Raw genomic sequence first — 15,268 nt, forward strand, 5'->3', positions numbered from 1 at the left:
ACTGATCCAGTGAACTTCAACTTGAAATTTGCCCAAATGTGCCTAACACAGAACCTAGTCTCTGCATTAGGCACAACTTCAGACAGAGCTTCAACCAGTCCCTGTTTAACATCATCAACAATTACTTGTCACACTTCAAACAATAAAGAACAGGACAGAAAATAAGACTACAATAATCAAAACAATATTACCTTCTGCCTGTCTGACATGAAGGTGAAGCCTGCCCCATCTGCACTTCCAATGCATTGCATCAAGGATTCCAGAAACCAGACCCAAGTCTCCCTGTTTTCAACCTCACAAGTTGCCCAAGCAATGGGGTAAATGCTGTTGTTCCCATCCTTCGAGATTGCAACTAAAATCAGGCCTGGATAACCTCCTTTCAAGTGGCAGCCATCCACCCCTATAATTGGCCTACAACCCTTCAAGAACCCATCCTTCAAAGGCCTTAAACAAATAAACATCCTCATAAACAAGGGAGGCTCAGGCTTTTCAATGCCATCAATCACAACATTACAACCAGACCCAGGGTTGTATTTCATTACAGCCTTCCCATAATCCCATACCCTAGCATATTGCTCTCTTGCTAAACCAAAAATGATCAACTTAGCTCTACATCTTGCCATCCAAGCCCTGTAGTAGGTCACTTCTACCCCCAAGTCATGAAGCACCCTATCCTTGATTTGCTTAACCTTCCATGATGGGTTAGTTCTGAACTCCTCAAGATACCTCTCAGCAATGAACTCTGCTGTGACCTTCTTGTTCTCCCTGCTTCTCACACATTTATGCTCCAACTTCATGGTTTTTATTTGCCAAGTCTGTTGTCTTTTTAACTTAGTAGCATGGATCTTGAAACTACACTTCACTCCACCCCTGCATATACACAAAGGCATCCTACTTGTCTTTGTGTCAAACTTGCACCCATACCTATTCCTACACTGAATAGTAATCCTAGTACTATCATTGTGTAAAAAATAGTACTCAAACCTATTCTGTATGGCATGCACTCTTAAAGCTTTCCTCAACACTGTAGCATTGCTAAACCTAAGCCTATGAACAAGTACAACAGGCTTTGAGAAGTCAGATTTGTCATTAAACCATGGACTTGTGTCCTCTTCATCAGATGAACCATCCAAGCTCCTTAGGTCATCTGATTCTCCCTCAATTTCTTCTTGTAGTTGTACCTCATTCACATCCAAGTTATCTGTCAACCTTGCCTTTGGATCCTTGGAAACCCCCTCATCATGTACATCAAACTGCTTCCCAAGACTTCTTGTTACCTTAGCTAAAATTTCTTCAGAATTCTGCACAAACCACCTCTCATCCCCACTGTCATACTCCTCCTCTCCAGGCTCCCAAGTTATGTCAATCTCACTCCCATCACTTGAAGAAAAATCATCTTCCCTCCCAGTCTCACTGCCCTCACTACTATCCTCAAAAATCAATCCTTTGCCTACAGATTTTTTTTCCCTTTCCCTTATCCAACACCTTCACACTGCCAGAACCCCTTTCAAGCTTAGCTTTACCCTTTTGTTTCCCTTTACTCAACAACTTCCCTTTACCAGGAACCCCCTTAATCTCAGCAGAAACCCCTTCAACCCTTTCTATCCCCTGTCTAGATCTAGGTTTAGGAGATTCTTCACCCTCCCTCACCTTAGGCTCATTTTTGTTAATTCTTGGGCTCTTCCTAACTACAGCAGGCTTACCTGAACTTTTCTTCCCCTTTCTCTCAGCCTTTACTGGAGTGGACTGGGCCTGGATCTCATGTATGGGCCTTAATGTTTCATTAGTAGTCACAAATACTTCAACATACCCTTCCCCATTCACTGTCTCCAGCAGCCCCTTCACTTCCTCTTCATTTACTAACTCCCTTCTCCCTGTGTTAAAGATCCTACCTCTTTCTTTATACCAAAGTCTGTAGTTAGGTGGGACATGGACATTAAAGTTCACAAACCCATGCACAACAGCTACCCTCAAATAATGCAAATCTATCTTATCCACTACCACATCCCTCCTCCAATAACATAACCCACCACACCAACAAAGCAAATGCTTTGATTTTGACACTTGTTTAGTAACAAAAGCACCCCCTACTCTAAATACTATATCTATTAATCCATCTTCGTTGTCGGCCATTTTTCTACCTAATAAACAAATGCAAAGCAAATCAATAAAACCCAACATAGCTAACCCCATTACACAGTCAACCGCAATACTTTAATCAACAAAATCAAACATATTTAAACCAACACAATGACAAACCAGTCAACAGTCAATAAAATCAATGATTTAAACTAAATAATTCACACATTACACCAAATCATACTTAATTTAATCAAATTCAACTTTAATTACAAATTAACCCATTTTACTGTTCTTAGGGTTCCTAATTTTTTTTCCCAAATTACCCTACTACACCCACACAAATGGCATAATGCAGCACACAGTACTTGTTGAAAACTACTTTAAAGGGTTCGAAAGGTACCTGTATTGGAATCTTACTCCTGTTGCTGTCAGAATCCACGAAAAAGTCCAAGCTTTTTGGATGTTGGAAATGGCTGACGGAATCTCGCTGACTTGTTTCGCTCCAATATTGACACCTCCTCTTCCAACTCAATTTCTTAATCACAACAATCAGTATAGGATTTGAATGTTCGCAGTAATTTTGGTTGTTCAAGATTTGCAGACGAAATTCAATGAAGCAAAATTAGTTGGGTGGTAATAAATGACAGAGAAGATAAATTCGAATTGAAAGGGATGGAATTTGGAGGGTAAACGACTATGTGGGCCCCACCAAAAAATTCCGTCACAGTTTCTGTTATCTGGTGGTGAAAGCAAAATTTTTATTTTTTAATAGGTGTTATAATTAAACTTCGAAATCTTAAGGTGTTAAAAACAAAATTAGGTCTTTTAACAGGTGTTATTTTCTAATTTAGCCTAAAAAAATAGAAGTATTCGCTCTTCTCTATCTCGTCTTCTCATTCTATCCCTTTTCTTTCCTTCTAAATGTTTTTTTTATTAATATTTTGTTTTTTTTACCAAAAATTAAAAATTATTATCAATTGGTTTTGCTTCCCAGTAATTTCACTTCAACAATTTTGATCATACTTTTAATTCATCATAATCTAGTTGTCAAAATTTTCATTCTTTTATCAATCGTTAACACTTTTTTTACCCAAAAAAAACAAAAAAACCACCAAAATAAATTTTTTACTGTAAGAAAACAAACTTAAACCCCCCCCCCCCAAATAAAAAAAAATTAAAAAAAACTGCTTAAGCGATTAATTAAGGTTTTTTGTGATTCTATTATCTTTAGCTACATGCACACATTCTCCCAAGTCACATTCTCCCAAGTCACATTCCAATTATTTCATTTTTTGCGTATGTAATGAATTAGTGCCTTCAATATTTTTTTTTAATTAATTAAATGATAAATGTAATTGTGTTGTTTATCTTATGTAAATTAAGCAATTTGTTGGTGAAGTTTAATTATAAACCATCTAATCCATGCATCAACAAATAAAACATTTATCAAGGTGATTGTTATTGCTTTATCGTTAGGATTCAACTTACTTTTTTTTATACAAGTACACAGACAAATTACATAACAAGCTCATAATATAGATTCAAATGAGTAAAAATAAAAAACATAACCTCAATCATCTCCATTTGTTGTTGACGCAATTAATCCTTATTCATCTCGATTGAGTTCAATGTCACGATTTAAGGATGTAAAATTGAAACAAAAAAGAAAATAAGTGAGCTTGGAATGAAAGAGTAGCTTTGAGGGGGTTTTATATTGAGTTACGAATATGTATCAAAATCATTAATATGGTGGATTATTTGTTCAAATTCTTTTTGTCAAACTTTTTTGACTAAAAGTTTTCATATCATCAATTGGCAAAAATAAACTGAGCATAGACTAGATGACCTAGTATAGAGCTTAATTACAAATTATTCTTTTGTTTGAGATAATTAAAATATATATAATTAGCATGGTTTACATTATTCACAAAGATATATGATAATTAAGGTTCCATTTGATTAAATATGCAAAAACTTAATAAGTGGATTTTAGCAAAGAAATTAATGTGCGTGTATAGGTATCATGTATGTGTATAATAAGAAGCCATCTAGAAAATAATATGAAAATTTTAGCACTTTATATTAAACCTGTTTTAAATTTCAAGCCATCAAGAAACTACAATAATACCTTTTTTTAAATTGTTAGGTTATCAAATATTTGAGATCAAAGTGAAAGAAGTAAAACAATTCTAAGCGTAAAACAATTATCTCTACATAAATTTTAGAAAAAAGAGGGTTATTTTGAAAATGTACCTCATTCATTTATCCTTAAGTAGTAGTATAATACCAAATCCAATCTTATAAACACTACTACACTTCTAATTTTTTTTACTCTTTTAATGTAGTAATCAATTAATATATCAAATGTCAAAGTTTCGTAACCTATGTAACTTTTCTCCAGGTTAAAAGTTCTAAATTACATGTTTCACTTCGTCTAATGATTGAACTTAACCATAATGAGATTATTTACGTAGTTGAGAGTGTGTGGCGACATGAAAACTTGAATTTTAGGGGTGAAAAATCAGATGAAAGCTGATATTTTTGTTTTAACGATTCTTAATTATTGATCGCTTCAGATTTTCATTTAATATCATCTATAAATTGATATAATGAAAATCATTGTTTTTAAACTTTACTTGATGACATTCGTGGAAAAAAAAATCATTTGACAACCACAATCTGAACTAGTCCACCACATTAATGATTTTTGTACATATTCATAACTCTATTTTTTAATGTAACAATATAAAACCCCTCAAAGATGCTCTTTGGTTTCAAGTTCTCTTGTTTCCTTTTTTTTCATCCCTAATCGTGACGTAGTATTCGATTTATAAAATGAATAACGAACAATTGCGTCAACAACAAATGAAGAAAAGACAAGTTTTGATTTAAGAGTTTCAATTCTTTTTTACGCAATTTAATTTATTACTCATAAGTTTCTATGTTATCATCTTGTTATGTGATTTTGTTTGTGTACTTGCATAAATTATTCATTATTTGGATCCTCAAGTATATAGAAATAGTAATGAACATGACTAAAATTTACTTGTTAATGCATGAACTAGGTGGTTTACAAATAAACTTTCACCAAGCTACTTAGTTTATTTGAGAAAAATCATAATTATACAGCATGATTTCCTTAATTGATTTGCAAAAATAATTAAAAATGAGTAGAACTTACAAAATTTCTTTGTAGTCATGAATTTTAATGGGTCTAGGATTCCTAGGGAAAATGTACAGCCATGATAGGTGTGTTAGTCTAGGTTTTTTGCTAACTTACGACTTAATACTTTAATAGAGGTCTTATTACTCTACTAATCTAGTTTAATGCAGGAATTTTTTTTTTTTTTTCATATAATGTGTATAAGATACTTAATATTCTATAAAAGATATATATATATATATATGAACTTTTCACTAATCCAATATAAGGTAATACTATTTAATATAAAGAATCATGAGTTAATAAATTAGTTCATAATAGAATTTCATAACTGAGTATTATGCAGTTAAAACCATTTAATATAATAAGCCACTAACAAACAATAAAACTTACAAAAAACATAGATTCAAAAAAAAAACATCTAATAATTTCAAATGCAAAGTTTAATTCATTCTTGGAACGAACTTATCGGGATAAGATGCTAGTGACATATGCAAGCCTTAGTTGCTTACATAAGGGGCGAAGCCAGAATTTTCAAGTCCCGAGGGCCGGACTTGTTAAACAACAGATTGATGGAAAAAAATTAAAATGTGCTAGTATTTTGCTCATTTTCATCACTCAAATTACTTTCAGGATTCAAATTTGTCTTTGAAGTGGAACCCTCCTCTTGTTGATTATTAACTTTTTGTAAAAGAAAATCTAGTGTTTTTGATTTCATGATCTAACCTATATCAATACAAAACAACAATTATCAAATTAAGTAGGCATATAACCCTAAAATTTGATCTAATGGTCTATTCAATAAATTTAAAATTAGCCAAAATTATTAAATAAGTAAACATATTAACCAAGTAAACAACTAATCACAATCTTGTAAATAACAATAAAAAAAATTTATTAATTAAATGAAATTACATAATTTAAATAAATTAATCAAGAAGAAGAATTTTTAAAAATACCTGTTTTGATTGATTTGATTCTTAACAATGGTAAAAAGCGTCATTAACTAACCAACATGACAAGATTTATTTATTGTACTATGTGTCTTTAATACTATATATAATTAGGGGTGAAAGTTCGGTATTCGGTTTGGATTTTAACCTAAATTGAATCCAAACCAAATTAATTCGGTTTGTTTGAATTTTCCAAACCGAATCCAAACCGAATTAGATCTTAAACTAAACCAATCCAAACCGAAATTTAAAAACCTAATTTGGTTCCAAACCGAAAATCGAATTTGTCACGTGTTTTTCCCAGATTGTTAAAAAAAAAACCAAATTCATAATTAAGAGATCTATAAAAAAAATAGTACAAAAAAGAACTACTATGATAATTAATACAGAGTAAATTATATGGATTACAATAATAAATTTACAATTACATAATATATAAAAGATAATCAAGGAAAAAAATATATACAAAGGATCAAATTAAATTAATCATTCATTTTTCACCTCCCTTATTCCCAGTGTTCTCTTTGTTCAAAACTACAACCATAATTCCCTTCAAAACACACCAAAAATTTCCTTCATCAAATCTGCGTATGAAACCGAAATACTGGAGCATTAAAACCCAAAAAAAATCATTCATGATAGCAACTAACAACTTCATAGATTAGAGCGGAGAGATGAGATTAATCAATGATGATGATGATAATGGTAATTCCATTATTATTCACTCAAGAAATTAAATTTGAGAGTAAAAAATGGAGAGATGGAGGAGAGAAAAGGGAGGTGTGAAAGAGGAGAGATGAAAGAGAGAGGTGGGAAAGACGTGTAACTGTGGAAAAGTAAAGAACATTAGAGCATCTCCAATGGTAAGCTAACACCTTGTAGCTTACCTTGCCACATCATAATTTTAAGCAACAATGAATTTAGGCTACAAGTTGCACCAACAGTAAGCTACATTGCTTTGTAGCTTGTATAATTATTTTATAATATTAAATTATTATATAATTTATTAAATATTATACTACATATATTTTTTTCACATATTAGATAGGAAAACAATACAATATTAATTTAATACAAGGTTTTAATCTAATGCATATAAATCATGTTATATAAAAGACCTAATGTATATATATTTTTTTAATAAATACGTTAAACTATTTAACTTCCTTTTATTTAAATATGATTTATTTATTAATTATAAAATATGGTAGTTGAACTAAATCTATATAGAAGATAGGAAGTATATATGTGTAATATTAATATTAAAATCAATGTATGATATATATGAATCTTGTTATGAAGACACCATGTTAAAATAGAAAATAAAAAAAATAATAATAAAAAAAAAGATAAGAATTGGATAAAATATAAAGTGTTGGGAACATGGAGTATAGATCAATCTGCTGCATATATATGTAGTATCTCTCACTCAAGTTTTTTTTAAATTTATTTTAAGTCAATATTTCCAAAATTAAATTAATATTTATAGAAAAAAATTTGAAAAAAAATTTCAAGCTACACTGCTTGTTTGAACAGGGCCTGCTTGAAAGCAGCTTTCTTTCTTTCTTCTCCAATGGTAGAGCTACAAATATGTAATTCTTAAATATTGCAAGCAAGTCCCTAAAACTAACCATTGGAGATGCTCTTAGGGTTTTTTTTTTTATATTTATATGAAAAGATATGGGATAATGTACAGATGAGCCAATATTTCGATTTGGGATTTCGGTTTTCGGTTTTTGGAGACCTAAAACCGAAACTGAACCAACATCGATTTTTTTTTTATTTTTCCAAACCGATCCACACCGAATAGTGAAAAAAAACCGAACCGGGTTGTTAATTCGGTTTGGTTTGGTTCAATTTTCGGTTTTTATCCATATCACTTTCACCCATAGATATAATAATTTTAAAGGGGGCCAAGAGAGATGAATCATGGGCCACAAATCTGGGCTAGGTAGGCCGGGCCTCCACCAGCCCCCCCCCCCCCTTCGCCGTTGGCTTACATAACCGTCACTCTCAAAGCTTTCGACATCTACATGATTATTTGATGCCTCATCTAAAAGACATTCTCTCAACAAATGCAACATTTTAGCATACATAAAGATAAGTTGGTAATAAATCATGTATAATCAATTATTTATAAATAATACAATCAAATTAAATGTTGTGAAGAACGATGTAATAATTTCAACATAAGGTGCACCACGTTCAAGGTGCACCTTTAAAGCAACATGCCCTTTCTTAATCCTCATTAATGCACCAGATTACCTATTTAAAGAAAATATATGGTACAGAAATATAACCTTCTTCATTATTTTGTTTAAATAGTAAGATTCAATAAAATTATAACCTATCATATCTTCTTGCTTTGAAAATATTAAACATCTCTCCAATAATTGCATTAAACCTTGTCGTCACTCCGATAATGTGTTTTAAAAAAGTATTTATTTTTATAGTAATAACAAACCATGGAAGCATAACTTTCTTAAGTCTTTACATATATGTTACATGTAATTAAATAAACTTCATTTATAATAAGTCTGCCTATAAATTGTTTAGAAGATAACTTATTGTTTTGCAAGTTTGTAAAGTTTAAAATCATCATGAGACAAATTATTTAGGGAATGGGATAACTAAAAGTTATGATAGCAATAAGATTACATAAGTTTTTAACTTAATTAGTTGTTACTTGCGTAGCACTGTCTCCCTACAATTTTAGAACTATATTTTCCACATTTACACAGTCCAATGGTTTGAAGTTTCCGAAAAAAATAGTGGAGGGAGACGTTAATTGTGGAACGCATAATTCTAAAACTGAAAGCATCAGAGGCAGTGCTACGCAAGTGACAACTAATTAAGTTATTAAAAACTAATTAGTGTAGTCTTATTGCAATAATAACTTTTAATAATCTCATGTCTTAAATAATTGTTCACATGACGAATTTAGACTTATAAAAACTTGCAAAATAATAAGTTATTTTCAAAATCATTTATATGCAAACTTATTATAAATGAAGTCTATTTAATTACCTATAACCTACATGTAAAGACTTAAGAAAACTATGCTTCCATTGTTTATTATCATTATAAAACAAATTACTTTCTTAAACTCGGTATCAGAGGGGCAAGTTTTAATGCAATTATTGGAGAGATGTTTGACATTTTCAAAGTAAGAAGATATGATAGGTTATAATTTAATTGAATCCTACTTTTTAATCAAAACAATGAAGAAGGTTATATTTCTTTACTATGTATTTTCCGTTCATAAGTTATCTTGTGCATTTATGAGGATTAAGGAAGAACATGTTGCTGTAAAGATGCACCTTGAACCTTATGTTGAAGTTATTTCATCGACCTTCACAATAATTAATTTAGTTGTATCATTGTAAATTAATTAAATGATTATACATATTTTCTTATTCACTTATCTTTATGTATGCTTAATTGTTGCGTTTGTTGAGAGAATTCCCTCCAGATGAGGCATCAAATAATCATGTAGATGTCAAAAGCTTCGATAGCAACGATGATGTAAGCGACTGAGGCTTGCATATATGACTAGCATCTCATCATGAGAAGTTACAAAAATGAATTAAAGTTTGCATTTGAAGTTAATTGATGTCCTTTTTTTTAAACTATGTTTTCTTTAAGTTTTTAATTTCTTAGTGACTTATTATATTAAAAGGTTTCAACTACATAATACTTAGTTATGAAATTCTATTTAAAGTAATATTAATTCATGCTTCTTTATATTAAACAATATAATCTTATATTGGAATTTGGATAGTTTACAAATTTATCTTGCAATAGTAATAAGGGTAAGTTATTGGGGAAAATTCAAGTTTAACCCCTATAAAAAATCAAGTATCAGATCATATACACATTATATGAAGAAAAGGCATGGATAAAACTAGGTTAGTAGAGTAAAATGGCCTCTTTAAGATGTAAGTTATCAAAACCCAAACTAAAACACCTATAATGGCTTTACATTTTTTTTCCTAAGAATCATAAACCTATTAAAATCATGATACCTAAAGAAATTTGGTAATACAAATATGAGCAGATCTATTTCGAGAAAAAAAAATAGTTGATTTTAGCCTAATCTAATTATTTTCCATAACTACTCAAGGTCTCAAGACTGACAAAGCTAAGTTTAAGAGTCTCTCTTGTGCTTGAGTTGCATGTTTTTCTTATGCTCCACTACTTTTTCATCCTTGATAAAGGTGATGGAGTTAAGAATAAAAATGGTGTTAAGCTTGTGAGCCACCACAAGGGTGGTTTGGATTTTCATACCTCGGCCCAAGACTTCTTGATGACCAACCTCTTATTAAAAAATACATATTTACTTGTCCAAAGCACTACTAGTAGCTTCTTGAATAATAATTGAGTGTTAGTGTATTACTCTTCCTATAGTAATTATTTTTGCTTTTTGATAGTATTACCCTTCCTCGATTTTTCCCTATTTGGTTTGGTGTCCTTCTTATAAGAAGTTATGTCAAATCAACGAACTAGACAATTTTATCATAGTCAAACAAGAATAATAATACCAAAAAACTCAAGAGATTAAGATTATAAAAGGAAAGAAATATATATAAAAAAAAGGGAAAATATGAATTTATAAATTTTGATTGTGTTTACTCTAATTTTTGTTAGGAAATTACGTTAAATTAGTATTCTGAGTCATATCTGAGTATGAATTATCCATTTTAATTTTGGTTTGGATTAAGTTCAAAAGTTGAAATAAATAAAGTAAGGATTTGGAAAGGTGATAAATTAAAAGCAAAAATTTGAGTTGATAAAATGATGATAGTGTTCACATTATTTTGGTTAGGTAAGGTTGGATTGTGTTGGTATCCAGTCAAATTTGAGTATGAGTTATCCATTTTGATTTTGATGTGGTTGGATTTTTACGCTAAGTCCTATTTGATTACTAGCTTACGCCACAAAATATGGACACATGATTATTACTAGTTGATTAGGGGATTTTGCTCCCACCAATCGGAATGCGCCACGTGGGCCAATCAGGTCCTGCCAAGTGTCCCCCAGTTGGACCTCTCAGGGCTTGCCACGTGGCACACGCTTATTCGTCCACCTTGGACTTATTATGTCATGACACGTGGCATACTCCATGCCTAATGGAGAAGCCGGTCACCTAGGCCCAACTTCCGAGGGAAGCCCAATCAGCCCAAGGTTAACCTAAACCTAGATTGGCACGTTTCCCGAGGTTATAAATACCTCCCTTAATCCTCATTAAGGAAAAAAGAACGCAGATTACACACATTAAACACTCTCACCTAGAGAGACCCAATCACTTTAATTTCCGCATTAATTACTCCTTAATCAAGTACTAACTTGACCGTCGGAGGCGGATCTCCAATCATCCGGAGCATCCGTTTGTTTTGCAGGTACAGGCGTCCGGTTCCAGTCTCGGAATTGTAACTCTCCCGCAGGACATCAGAAAACCCCGAAACATTTTGGCGCCGTCTGTGGGGAGAGTACTTCTGAGATGGCACCCACGTTTGTACCGGCTCCTGAAGAGAGACGTCCCCTGGACGATCCTCTAGTTCAGTCGGACCACGATACTGAGAATGAATTTGAAGTTGAAGCTCACACAGCTTCAGACGGGACCCTAAGGGCCCGACGTACCCGTCATACCGAAAGGAGGGAACGGGAACGTCTTCAAACTGGAAGCGAGCCAACAGGCGCACCGCCTGTTCGGCAGCAGCCGACTGATGGGTCTGCTCCCATCACAAGGAACGAACTCATGACCTTCATGAAGGACTTCAAGGGAGAAATTCAAGAGTTGATCAACAAGAAGCCGCCTGCTCTGGACAAGAAGCAGTCGGCTAAGAAACCCTCCACTTCACGGAAGAGGAAGCCAGTTCAAGGGCGAGAGGCGACCCCTCATCCTAAATCTAGGAAGTGGGAGCCACCTGCCCTTGATTTCACAAAATACCGTTTTCCTACTCCAGGAAATAGGAAACATGTTCGTCATATTCAGGCGGACGGGTCGAGGAAAACATACATAGACGCTCGGCTACTGCTAGAGCAGAAGAAGAGTGACCGATTGTCAGAGTCGGCCTCTACTTCAAACTTCCAAGGCAGTCTGCGAAATACCTCGATGAGGCATACTCAGTCGTATCATGAGAGTCAGTCAGGCGGCACCTCCCGTCAGTCCGGCTTTCATAGCGACCAGGCGGTACCAAACTTACCGTTTGTACCGCAACAACAGTATTTTTTACAGCCACCTTCGTTTGGTGGACATGCAGCAAAAAATGTCCAACCTATGGACTGGCAGCTACGGTTGCTTAGACTTGGTGAACAGCCATCGGCCTTCTCCAAGGAAATTACTGAAGCCGCTCAGCCGGCCAAAGTGAAAAATGTATTAGTAGGCGCCTATGACGGCACTACTAACCCAGAAGACCATCTGATGGCATTCACCAACCTGATGTACCTGCAAGGGTTGGATGATCCCACTTGGTGCAAGTGTTTCCCAGCGACTCTCAAAGGAATCGCACAACAATGGTTCGGCAACCTGCCGACTGGTTGTGTAAATAACTTCAAGACGCTTGCTTACTTATTCACCTCCAACTTCGCCATGAACATCCCTGCGAAGAAGACGACCCTTGATTTAGGAACAATTCAACAGGGCGAGAAGGAGGGGCTTCGTTCTTACATCAGGCGATTTAACCTGATGAGAATACAGATTCAAGGGTTACCGGATGAAGTAGCCTATACTGACTTTTTCAGAGGTCTCAAAGACGGGTCGACCTTCAAATTTGATTTGGTCCGAAAGAGGGTGGCGACTCTTCAAGAGGCCTTGATTGAAGCGGAAGCCTATATACAGGCGACTGATCTTTGTAGTAGTAAAACAGTCAGACGGGAAAAGGTCCGACAAAAGAGAAGGACGACAGAAGCAGTCGTCAAACAAAGACAAGAAGAGAAAAGAGGTCTGGGCAACTGATTCCTCTAAACAGCCGTCCCAGAAGAAGAAAAAAGAATTCAAACCATACTCCCCAAAGTATGTGTTTAACAAGGATAGCCAATTTATCCTAAAGGAAATCATGGGACGAATCTCAATTGAGAAGCCGGTCCCCATGAAGGGTTCTGCAAACAATCGGAACCAAGAAAAGTTCTGTGATTATCATGAAGATGTTGGTCATCACACCAATGAATGCATCACTCTCATGCGGTATCTGGACCGCCTGGCTGAGCAAGGTGACCTTGACACTTATGTCAAGAAATCTACGGGGAACACTTCCTCGAAAAAGCAGTCGACCAAAAAGAATCAACAGGCCGACAGCTCCGATATATATGATGCAGTCGTCTACACCATTGCAGGCGGCTTCTAAGGAGGCGGCCCCACTATTAGGGGCAACAAAGACAATATCAGACGGTTAGATGTAAATTCCGTTCACCAAGAACGGCCCTCCAAATATTCTTTTCCTGAGATTGTCATCACTGAAGAAGATCTAGGAGGGGTAAGAGGGCCGCATGACGACCCTATCGTTATTGAATGTAAAGTGGCCAACCAGAGAGTCGGCCGAATCCTCATAGATACCGGAAGCTCCTCAGATCTCATCAGTAGCAAATGTCTGTCGAAACTAAAATATCAGACTGATTGCATACATCCGGCATCCCACCCTTTAGTAGGGTTTGGAGGAGGAGTCGTCCACCCAGTGGGACGAGTGGATTTACCCATCCGCCTAGGCGAAAAAGGGGAAGGACGACACATGGTAGTCCGGTTCCTGGTAGTAGAAGAACTCTCGGCCTACAACATGATTCTGGGACGACCAACCCTGAATAATTCCAAGGCTGTTATAATCCCATCTCTTATGTTGCTCAAGTTTGAGAGGGATAATGGAACAGTCGGGTCCCTAAGGGGAGATCAGAGGATGGCCCGAGAGTGCTATCTCTCGGATGTCAAGCCCACTGTTATGGCCACTATGTTGAGCGGTGGAAAAATAGACCTTGACAATGTCCAGGAGAGTGCGCCTGTTCAAGAAGCAGGCGGCAAGAAGAGAAAGGCATCCCAGACAGGGGCCGCAAGAAAACACAGAAAATAGCAATCATTGGCAGAGGAGCGGTCGGATGAATTCCGCCCTCAGCCAGCTGGTGAGCATACGGACCTGATCTTAGATGACTCGCGTCCTGACAGAACAATCAAGGTTGGGACGACTGCTCTAAGGGACCTGGGTGACGACTTTCACAAACTATTGAAAGAATACAAGGACATCTTTGCATTCGAAGTCCATGAAATGCCAGGCATTAGTCCTGATCTGGCGGTACATAAACTGGCCGTGGATCCGAAAAAGAAGCCGGTACGGCAGAAGAAGCGGAACCATGGCGAAGAAAGAAGTCAGGCGGCAGCCGCCGAAGTTAAAAAATTACTTGATGCAGGGTTCATTCGGCAATGTTACTTCCCAGACTGGGTTGCAAATGTGGTGCTTGTTAAAAAGCCGAATGGCACCTGGCGAATGTGTGTAGACTACACAGACTTAAACAAGGCGTGCCCCAAAGACAGTTACCCTCTGCCTAAAATTGATAACCTGGTCGACTCAACAGCCGGCCATGCTATGATGAGCTTTATGGACGCCTACTCTGGTTTCCACCAAATTCCTTTATGGAAGAAAGATCAGGAGAAGACGGCCTTCGTCACTGATCAGGGGTTATACTGTTACACGGTCATGCCGTTTGGTCTTAAGAATGCCCCGGCCACTTTCCAGCGAATGATAAACACTATGTTCTTTGATCAGATTGGGAGAAATGTCGAGGCATATATTCATGATATGATTGTCAAGTCTAAACTTCAGAAAGATCATCTGTCGGACCTCCGAGAAACTTTCGCCACACTCAGGCGGCACCATGTCATGCTCAATCCCAGGAAATGTTTCTTTGGAGTTGAGTCTGGGAAATTTCTCGGATTCCTTATCAATCAGAGAGGAATAAAGGCGAACCCTGAGAAGGTGCAGGCGGTCATCGACATGCAGTCGCCTCGTACCATCCGAGAGGTTCAGAAGTTAACAGGTTGTCTGGCGGCCTTGGGAAGATTTCTAAGCCAATCAGGCGACAAATG

This window comes from Chenopodium quinoa, unplaced genomic scaffold (genome assembly GCF_001683475.1).
Source record: "Chenopodium quinoa cultivar QQ74 unplaced genomic scaffold, ASM168347v1, whole genome shotgun sequence".
Lineage (NCBI taxonomy): Eukaryota > Viridiplantae > Streptophyta > Magnoliopsida > Caryophyllales > Amaranthaceae > Chenopodium > Chenopodium quinoa.